This window comes from Eubalaena glacialis, chromosome 2, assembly GCF_028564815.1.
Source record: "Eubalaena glacialis isolate mEubGla1 chromosome 2, mEubGla1.1.hap2.+ XY, whole genome shotgun sequence".
Lineage (NCBI taxonomy): Eukaryota > Metazoa > Chordata > Mammalia > Artiodactyla > Balaenidae > Eubalaena > Eubalaena glacialis.
The window spans coordinates 23,112,713-23,120,660 of record NC_083717.1 but is presented as its reverse complement, the minus strand read 5'-3'; the positions used below and the strand labels follow the sequence as shown (position 1 = coordinate 23,120,660).

At 32.9% G+C, this 7,948-nt stretch overlaps 1 non-coding gene across 1 annotated transcript; it reads right to left on the bottom strand.

Moving 5' to 3' along the window:
- Window positions 1-1,958: 1,958 nt before the first annotated feature.
- LOC133086061 (U6 spliceosomal RNA) lies at window positions 1,959-2,065 on the bottom strand. Its single transcript, XR_009699844.1, has one exon. It is a non-coding gene; the product is annotated as a U6 spliceosomal RNA (small nuclear RNA).
- Window positions 2,066-7,948: the final 5,883 nt, after the last annotated feature.

The following is a 7,948-nucleotide window of genomic DNA, read 5'->3' as shown; positions in this document are numbered from 1 at the left end:
GAAAATGCCATCAAAAAAAGAGCAGATTTAACCTACTTTTAATACATTCAGGTTTTTGTTAAACCAGATTTCACTCTCACTCTATAAACTCTTCTGTTTTTTTTCCTTTCTATTCCTTTTTCTTATCCCCATTTTACTGAAAAAACACTTTTTTGTATGTTTGAGACATAGAATCTGAAATTGTCCATCTAAAAGTCATTAAATGGGGTCGTTTCTACTTAGAAAGAGTCTATAAATTCACCTACAAGTTAATAAGTATCTGGCATTTTTGTATTTGTTATTATTTTCTTGGTGTTTTAGTCTCATTTAATTGATTTGTGCATAAGAATCAGATTGGAAAAAAAATTAGGCACACATTGTGATATTTTATCCCAGTCACACAACACCCATATTTGCAACTGTTCTTCTGTTGCCAATCTCTGGCAGTTCATTCCATTGTCTCAGATGCTTGATGTGCTTCCTGGCATTTCAGTATTTTATCAGTGAGTATTAACTTACAAGTGATAGAAGAAATTGGACTCAAGAACCCAGGCTTTCCATTTGGCAGCTATTTTTTATTGGTGCTCATGTCTGAATTGTTGACTATTCCTAAAATCATGACAGAATTTCTGTGAACCTTTTAATGACCTTAGTTAAGAACATTTTTATTTATGTAGTTCGGAAGCCTATAGAAAATGTGGACTTTGAGAAAAACTGGTTCAACACAGAGAATGAGGAAATAGCTGAGAACAAATATTAACCAAGTGAAATAAGTATTAAGAAGGCAAAGTAAGAGCAGAGGCAAATTATGGAATCTGTGCATTTAATTGGATTTAAAATTTCCCTTTGGCAATGCCCAGGGAACCATGAAGACTGGGAAAGGAGAAAATGGGCTGAAAAACATAAATCCTTTATATGAATAGCCATTCTTCAAAGAATTTTCCAAATATTAAATACTTTAGAGTTTGCTTGATGTTTATCACTTACTCTCATCAGAATTTGAACTCTTACTTTTATGTATTTAATATGAAAATACATAAATACCCTGTAAAATAAAGATTTAAAGTATAGCCTTCTGGAATGTGGAGCTACTTCTTTTTTCTGCTCTTAAAGAGTTTTTCTCAAACACTATCCACTCAATCACTTTACTCTGCTGACAGCCACTGCCATTGCAGCACAAACCAAGCCGAGGATAAGAAGATTTGGCAAGATGCAAACTGCATTCACGACTGTTTTTTCAGTAAACAAAATATATTTTTGTCTTGCAAAATATTCAGTCCCTAAAATTGATTTCTAATTTGAACGTCTGCTATATTTTCAATAGTGACTTGGAAATACTGCAAAATGATCATAATTTTGATTTTAATAGCTTAGGAACTTCTCTAAAACCAGACAAATAATACATGTAAAGTATTTAACACCAGGTACTAACTAGGCAGCTTTCAATGAATATTAGGCATCTTTCTCTTTGTCTTCTTCAGTATACAGTATAAAAAATGAAATATTTATTATTTAAAGTTTAATTGTTTGGAACTATTTCATAGAATTACAAAACTTCAAGCAAATAATGGCTTTGGTTTCTTTATCAAGTTCTTATAAAAAAGACAAGGAATTTAAGTGTAGTTTAGAGTTAGAAGTCTAAGAATTTTATTATATGACTAAAATCTTTTTTCCAATAAAAATTTTTTGTTCATCTTTCATTAAATAAAAAGTTGTCCCCTTTGCACCTGAGATTCTCTCTGTCATCTATCTGTCTGTCTTTCTAACTATCTATCATTTATTTCTGGAAGTCATAACTTGAAGTTAATGATCTCATGACTACTTTCATACTGAAGTACACATATTCACAACACACAGATTTGGTTAAAAAAAAATGTATTCACAGATGTGACTGGTTTTGACAGTTTTTTTTTTTTCTATCTAAAAACTTTTGTTGACTAGAGACAGAATTCAACCTTTTAAAAACTTGCCTCATGTTAAAAAATATGAGACACCTGAAGAATGTACATGTCATCCTTGCTCAGGGACCATGTTAATCTTCTCTGTATCATTCCAGTTTTAGTAAGTGTGCTGCTGAAGTGATCACTGCATTTATTTTTAAAGCCTTAAGGACATAAGGAGTTCTTTCTGTACTGTCTTCTTTTTGGGGGAAGTTGGAGGCAGGTGTGGACAAGCCATAAACACTCCATTTAGTTGTTAAATGTTTAATATTCTACTTGTTAAATGACTTATATCAAATGCAACTGACATTCATCATTGTGCATTGATTGGCATACATAGAGGGCACAGGAAAATGCTATCCCATGCAAAATTTAGATATGTTTCATACAGCATCATCTCCCAATTTCCAACATCAAGCTATAAAACCATATAGTGATATGGTCCCAGATGTCACGTGTCCCCTCATATATCTGAAAATATTTGTATACACACAGATTCAAATAACTCTTCACTCTCTTTGTCTTTTAGAGCCTTACCAAGTGTTCCAAAATCAGGAAGAAATTCTTGCCTATAATGCTTCTACAACACTGATATTTGCTTCCATAGGGATATGGAGACATTCTTTTTATCTAAGAAATTTTAAAGTTACTCCTCAGATGTAAGGTAAATAGGTATTAGTATATAATTTGTCATGATTTCACCTTCCATTTCCTGTTCCTTAAAATTCTTATTTAAAAGCCTTCGGCTAGATTTCCCCTATAATTGAGGTTGAAACCTAAGACTCCAGAATAAAAAATACAAAAAGTGGAACACTAGGACATTATTCAAGTTTTTGATCAGTGAATTAATGTAATACATACAGTCAGAAGACAGGATCCTGGTCTCATAGAGTAATTACTTTAGCTTGAATTCTTGAATTATCTGTTTATCTATGAAAAATATATATATATTTACAATATTGCAAACGTATCTTACTTCATGCAAACAAAGTTTAGTCAGTAAAACTTCAACTTTAAAATAAATGGAAAATTAAAACACATTTCAAAGAATTCAACTCTATTCATTTAGATCTGGTTATGTCATGAAGAAGAAATAAGTTTTAAAAACTAGTGATTTTACACAGTTTGGTTATCGAGAGCACAAAATAAATTATTCATATCATTTTCAAATACTACTGAATTATGCCATACTTTTATTCTTTTTTTAGCAAGACCTTTTTTGTTTTTTGGGTTTTTTTTTCTTTTTTTTAAATAAATTTATTTATTTTTGGCTGCGTTGGGTCATCGTTGCCGCGTGCGGGCTTTTCTCTAGTTGCGGTGAGTGGGGGCTATTCTTGGTTGCAGTGCACGGGCTTCTCATTGCGATGGCTTCTCTTTGTTGCAGAGCACAGGCTCTAGGCACGCGGGCTTCAGTAGTTGTGGCACACAGGCTCAGTAGTTGTGGCTCGCAGGCTCTAGAGCGCAGGCTCAGTAGTTGTGGCGCACGGGCTTAGTTGCTCCGCGGCATGTGGGATCTTCCTGGACAAGGGCTCGAACCCGTGTCCCCTGCACTGGCAGGCGGATTCTTAACTACTGCGTCACCGGGGAAGTCCCTATGCCATACTTTTATATGAGAATGCAACAGAACTGTGAAAAGAGAGAACCTTGTCCTTTCCTGGTTCTTTAGAATTTCTTTTTGCAAATGTGCTTGATTGATTTAGTTGTCTCATATCTATGGAATATATTTGGTTGTCTCAGATCTATGGACTAGATAGATTTATATGGGCTGCTTGTGGGAAACAAACAAAAGATAAATAGAAAGAAACCATCTCTAGCTTTGTTTTTTGCAGATCCACAAATATATCCCTATACTATATATACAAATTATATCTCTCCATTTAGTAACAAAATGTACTCATGCAAAATTAGAGGTAACATTTTAATAGAGAGAGATTAATGTCCCTTTTAAATCCCTATTCCTACAATTGAATAATATTTTCTTAGTGTTTCTGTGTTGTTAAGAAAAATAAAAATAAAACTTATTGGAAATTTGACATTTGAAAAAATTCTTATTTTTTGGATGCTTGCAAAGTTTAAATCATACTACAGTATGCCCCAGAATCCCCATTCTCGTGTTTTCTGTTTTTGTTGCTATTGCTATTCTGCAATATTTTAAACCATTTCAATGTCAATCAAAAAGGTATACAAGTGATTTTTAAAAAACAAATGAAAACACATATTATGGTTCTTCAGTATAAATTATTACTTTGCATACATGTAAACTAATTGTATAGTAAAATTATTAAGCTTTATTAGTAAGAAAGGCACCATATGGTATAGGCCAAGGTTTTTATAATTTAAAATAGGAATACATAGGAATGAATAAGGATGTTCTCCAAAATAAGGGTAATTAAATTTATCTGTATTAATTTCACATATTTATAAAATAATTCACCCCTCTTTATTTTAACTTCACTAATAGAATCATCTTACCCCACTCATCAAAATAATAATCTGAGGTTTTTTCCCTTCACATAGCCCAGCAAAGTTATTCAGAATCAAAGGCCCTTACTCTGGTGAATACATTTAAAGCCTTCTTTCCCTGAAAAACAAATTGCTTCATTGTTACAAGCTATGATAATATCTAATACCTTTATAATTATCATTAATCTTTGAATTGGTAACAATTCAGATATTTACATACTTTAACATTACAAATTTTCTTCTAACAATTTTATCAGCCTAGCTATATCTTAAAAAAAATTTTAAGTATTATTTTTCTCATTGTCAAATTAAAAACCAATTCATTCTGGAAAATTAAACTGTCATTAGTTAATTGTCCCAACTATAAACAATTATTTGAAACATGTATGCATGTTGGAGTGTGTGTAGGTCATGACTGAAGATGTACTTTAGCCCACAAAATACTGAAAAAAGTCAGGGATACTTTTTGCTATATGGCAGAAAGCAATTAAATAATAAATATATATATTTGTGGTCCTCTGCAAGATTAGCATCACTCAGTGGCAGAAGGGAATCTGGTCCCCTATTTGTATTTCCCTCTCACTTCTTTTTTTCTCTCTCTCTTTTTCTTTTTTACCTTTGCAAACTTGGCCTTCTATTGACCACCATCAAGTTCCTAAAAAGTGAAGAAAGTAAGGAAGTTTTATTGGCTGCCTTAAGATGGGGTGGAACAGAGGCAAGAGATCCAAAAGCAATGTGAGCTGTTGGAGAGGAGAGTCGCTCAGTGTATTTTTACACATTGATGTCCTGAGACTCAAGGCCAAGGGTTGTGTCACTAAGCTCTATCAAGGGACAGTGAGCATCTTGGAGACAAAAGCTGTCACTGCCACCCAGTGGCAGTATCAGTTATTGCACGTTCAGCCAAACCCCATCTGTTTGGCCTGGTAACTAAGTGGAGATGGACAGCTTCTCCCGTCTCTTAAATAGAAAATAAAACACAACAATTCTGTTTATTCTACTGTATTCAAGATACATGATGAGAAACAAAAGTAGTTTTTAAATTATCTTTCATGCTAAGTTTGAGTTAAACTATTTTCTCTCTAGGTTTGAGGGAGGGTATGTAAGATGACTAGATTTTTAGGCAAGTCAATGTTTGTTAGTATTTTTGAATTAATATTTAGAGTACTTAAAATAAACTCCAAATGAACGTATGTTTATAATGTCAGGGGATTGCCACTGATTTAAAAATTCAATGGTTTGGCCTATTCTTTTCCTATAGCATTACTAACACAAAGAAGTACTGATATTGATTCACAACGAGGCCATATCACACTGATGAAAGTTATGCAGTTAAAGTGGAGGGTACAATTGACATATGTGTGTTTAATAAACATATAAACTTGGAAAGAAGAATCAGAAAGGGCAGAGAACTTTTTCCCTTTTCAATTCAGTGCAACACGGCACATTCTTTATTTTTCTATCACTTTGCTGACCTACATATTTATTCCATATATATAAGAAACACTCCTTCCATCTTCTGTGTAACTTTCAATAGAAGTCCTACTCAGGGTCTTTGGTTTTGAATTTTTTAACAAGTCCAATTGCCTTATGTTTCAACAATTTAAAAAAATATATATATATATATAATAGCATTTTATGTTTCCTTAAAAGCTCGTCTTCCAGAGCCCTCAAAGAGCTTCAAATTAATCTTGTTCCTAATAGATTTCAATAGGGTTATCCTGCAAAAATGATATCAGTTCAGGTTTTTGACTCCTCCCCTTTTATCTAACTATTGCACATGATTAAATCCTACTTTTTTGTGTGACACACTCTGTAGACATTTTATAGGCGTTGATTTTCAATATTTCATTGCTATTTGTTTTCAGCAGGTTATAAAGAGAAATGAGATCTTTTAAGAAAGGTTGTGCTCTGTATTTTTTCTATGAGTGGAGTTATTTTACCTAAGAGAGAGAATGACTTTATTGTATGGAACACATATTTATATTATTCTATGTGAATACATATTTACAATGCTTAAGGGTAATCCACAAAGCTGAAGTAAAAATTGACTTAACCCGAGATTTGTTTCCTCAGTGTTCTTGCTAATCAAGCTGTAGGGGTCCTCTGGCATATAAATAACCTTTCATTTACTTCGGATTCAGTGGTGTTAGCCATTTCAACAAACCATGGTCAGCCAACAAGCTTCAAAACTTAAAAAAAAAAAACTATATATAAAAGGTATGTATATACTAACACCTTGACTCACAATGCCTCTCTTATTTTGAAAGAACTTTTATAAGGCAGAATCAAACATATAACTGACTGGAACATCTCATGTATATTCATCAGTTAAAACAGTTTGAACATTTTTCTTTAAAAAGAAAAAATGTTGGTATTTGTTACCCCTCTGTTTTCCTGTTATATATTTGCTTAATATGTAAGCAAAGACTTTCTTCTGGAAAAGTTGGAATCCATCCAAATTATAACAAAAAAACTGCACACAATTACATATTCTTGGAAGCTCTATCCAATGCACCCTTTTTTCTTATTTGAACGAGAGTGTTTATCTCCTGCTCTTTAGGCCTTCTGCCTGCATCCTGAGCTGTATTTGTGTGACAATCTATGTAGTCAGTTTAACTAATCATTTTACTACTAATCACATTAAAAATGCATGTATACCATTCCTATTTCTGGTCAGATTTCAGGTGCTGTTTAGGGGATGTTTGAGCTTATGAAGTAGAACATCAGTGTTACTATTCCAGACCAGTGTCATGGAAACAGTTTAGGAATTTGTGATGGCTTTGTCATTGGCAAATGCAAGAGACACAGTGACAACAGGAAGTAAGAAAGAACAGAACAAGTTGTTAGAACAAAGAGCAAGGCAGTGGATCTAAATTGCCCTCTGCCAGGAATTATTTTCATGTATTCAGTGCTAACTCTTAGTGGGAATTTTGCAGTTGACTTAAATTTTAGATGTTGACATGAGGCACTTTCACACTTTTCCAGTTGAAAACTGTCTTAAGGCTTGGTACCTTGAAAGTCTGAGTTTAGGAGACGGTCTAGTACTCCTTTCTAAAAAATAATATACTCCCATATGGATTATTTTCATTTGCTCCACAAATACATGTTGAGAAGTTACTGACTGAGAGATAATATGGAGTGGTGTACACAAATAAGTTATTTTAACAATAATGCTCCAAAGACACTGGGATTTATAATTCATGATTCTGACTTTGTGTTTTCACTTGAAGCAGCTTCCTAGAATTCCATGCCCAGATCTCATCCTTCACATGTCTATGTTTCTTACTGAATTCAATGACTAAAATGAAATAAAGGCAACAGAAATAACTTGAAAAGACAGTTCAATATCTGCTATGGAAGAAAAACAAATTCCAAAGAAAACAAGGCTGCATTTAAAAGAAATTATTACCTAAGCAATATATATGTTGTTTGAAAACATAAAAATAAACATTTCATACCGAAAAAATAAGTTATAAATATAATAAAATGCCACCTATTGACTCCATATACAACTACTCATTGCCAAAGTTCATTTAATTTAACCCTCTGCTACCTATATACAGTTC